General features: G+C 37.9%; 1 protein-coding gene across 1 annotated transcript in view; it reads right to left on the bottom strand.

Moving 5' to 3' along the window:
- The window catches only part of FBN3 (fibrillin 3), a 181,428-nt gene extending 180,368 nt beyond the window's left edge, over window positions 1–1,060 (bottom strand). The window contains exon 1 of the mRNA XM_075611661.1: window positions 920–1,060. The gene's annotated coding sequence lies outside the window, so the exon portion shown is untranslated. The remainder of the gene's footprint in view (window positions 1–919) is intronic.
- Between the last annotated feature and the right edge of the window lie 1,864 nt (window positions 1,061–2,924).

Raw genomic sequence — 2,924 nt, 5'->3', positions numbered from 1 at the left:
CAATCTTGGCCTCAGTTCAATATTTCAGTTAAATGCTACTTTGCTTGCACACAAAAGGAGACACAATGCAGCAAAATGAATAAAACAATGCAGCAATGTAATTCAAAACCTCAGCTGCCCTGTGCAATTCAGAGGCAGGGAGAGGAAAGGGATATTGCAAGAGCTTTGAAGAGGGGGGAGGCAAACGAGCACATCAGACTTTCACTAACAAAGAAAGTCCCTCAATGGAGCCGCCAAACTTTTTCCTGGTTAATGACTTAAAACAAGACTCCAGAAATGCAGAGAACTAAAGGATTCTGCCGCTGAGATATTAACGACAAAGCTTGTGCCCTACAAGTACATTGCAACATTTTTGATGAACATGTTCATTTTTCATTAACAGACAATAAAATAGCGGACAGAAAACAATACAGGAACTGACAGAACAGCACAGATGCATAGTACACATAGATGCATTACAAACACAGCATTTCTTCTAATGTTTGATGGAAACCCCAAACTGGGCAAGTGTAGGAATCCACATTGATAGAAAACTGCAACATACAGTCTGCCTGCAATTAACTCACATCTGGATCTGAGCAGCAGAAGTTTTCAAACTGTCTAAAAGGGCTGCCTGTATACAGTATGCAATTTTGTCAGCGAAAAACAGCACCAGATTTATCAATGGAAAAAATCCTGCGGAAAGCACAAAGTTTAGGTTTGTAATGATAAATCTGGTTGGGCTTTTAAAGCATCATTTTGCTACTTCAGTTTGCCAGTCCTTGATAAATACCTCCTCCCCTAACTAAATATGATAATAGAAAAAGATGAATGTATTACAAAAAAAGAATAAATGAACGGTTAGTACTGAAGGGAAAACTATAATTTCTTAGCCTGTGCATTTAAATATAGACAAAGGGTACGGAATAAAAATATATACCTTCAGGTCCTGGCGAGTGGTAAAGTGCCCAGAGGTTCTTTTGTTTAGTGGAGACTGGGCAGAAAAGAAAGGAATAAAGTACTATCCCTGGGAGGAAAGCAAAAAAAGGTAGAGCTTCATTCAAATTGGGCAGGGGGAGGGTCTTGCAGTGGGTGCAGAAAGGAGTACAAACCTCCCACATTCTTCAGCCAAAAGTTTTTAACTTCAAGTAGAGGGGAGCGTAAAGGAGGGGGTTGGGTTTGGAGCTGTAAGACATTAGCACCTAAAGATTCGCTCTATGCTCAGTTCAAATAATTGCTAAATGCTTTCTATTTAACTAGATCCAACACAAGCGTTATAAACCCATACTGTTTAGCCACCTTCAAGCTTGCTAGGGACAATGCAGCTGTGTTTTCTTTTAAAGTGTTGCCTGAGACCGTTTATGGGAAGAACATAAAGGGTTGTACTTAAAGTAGCCATTATTTTCACAAAATGTTGTCCAATACTTTGGAGTGATGTTGAGTGGCTAGCGCACTACTTTTTCCTCTCTGAGAAATCTATTCTTTAGTAAAAGCGGGTTTACCTCAGGACAATCTCGCTTTGCAAAGGTCAAGAATAACTGTAGACAACATAAGGTTGATAAAATCGTGGATTACTTTTTTAGGAGAAGCTCCCTACTCTAGATATACAGTAATATGTTACTGGCTCACATCAACCTCTTGTGGTTGAGTCTCCCAGAAATGGTGTAGCCGTACTTTATAGGGAACTAACTAATGGGCAAATGGTGAAATGGGCGCCCAGGGCCATTTTTTTGGCCGAATATCCCCGCAGATTTCTGTAGAATTTTTCTTGCCGAAAACGAATAATATAGGCTTACCCCGTAAGTGACTTGCTCTTCCTTCTCTGTCAATATGGTCCATGTAGTAAGGAGATTATGTAGAAAAATTGATGAAAAGAGTGTAGTTTTCATGTCATGCCTGTTTGCATCAATGCATGAAGGTTTTAGCTCCATTTATCTCCCCATTTGCGTCAGCTTCAAATTTGGGAATTAAAAAAACTGGAATTGGGTTGGAGTTACATGATGCACATTATATATTATTATGAAGTGTTGTTGTGTTGGCAAAAATGTGCCAGGACCCTAAACCGAGAGAATGTGATTTATATCTAAAATACAATAAATAATTGATCTTAAAGTAAGAAAATATGGTCGAAGAAGCATTTATACACCGTTAGTTAGCATTCCTGATGCATTCATAATCATTTAAATATTACTAGATATAGTTTTTTGTCATCTTAATAAAAGGTGCAGAAACGAAAAAAATAACTCAGAACTCAGTTTCTCTAAATTCTTCCACAAAAATAGTCCTGGATGTATCAAATTATGCGTCACTTTTTCTCTATTCAATCTGCATAAAAAAATCCACCAGGTCTAAGGTGGCGTTATTTGGCTTCTGACAGTGTACCAGATGTAAGAAACGTTTTCTACATTTAACGCAACTATATACTGGAAAACTTAGCATGCGTCGAAACACACTTTACCAAAATGGACTTCATGCAAAGACCCCAATCTCTTTCCAATCCTTCCTTTTTGCATCTACTATCAGACACTTTAATCTTTTTTTGTGTTTTTTTTTTAAATTCCAAACATTAAGAAACAATAGTACAGAAACAAACATTACATCTAATATATGTATCTATACATAACTACAAAAAGGCTACATTTGAAAAGAAAATTAAGAACAAAAAATGAAATATAGCAAATGAAAGTGAGAATAAAAGGACATATATTTATAATGGAAAGCATGAAGACGGATTTTTAGTTAATCTCTGATTCGAGAAAATTGATATGATCCTCTCTCCCCCCCCCCCCATTCTCTAAGGCTGCACTTATAGTGCCCGCAACGGCGACACGATGTCGGTCCAAAACGAAACAATGGACTCCGTCATGAGCGCTTATAGTAAGCGCGACGGAGCGACCAAAAATTTGGAAGCCGGGAAAATTTCATTTTTCAGAGACTGTCGCCAC

This window comes from Ascaphus truei, chromosome 8 (assembly GCF_040206685.1).
Source record: "Ascaphus truei isolate aAscTru1 chromosome 8, aAscTru1.hap1, whole genome shotgun sequence".
In the NCBI taxonomy this organism is placed as follows: Eukaryota; Metazoa; Chordata; class Amphibia; order Anura; family Ascaphidae; genus Ascaphus; species Ascaphus truei.
This window is presented reverse-complemented; position numbering and strand designations above follow the sequence as displayed.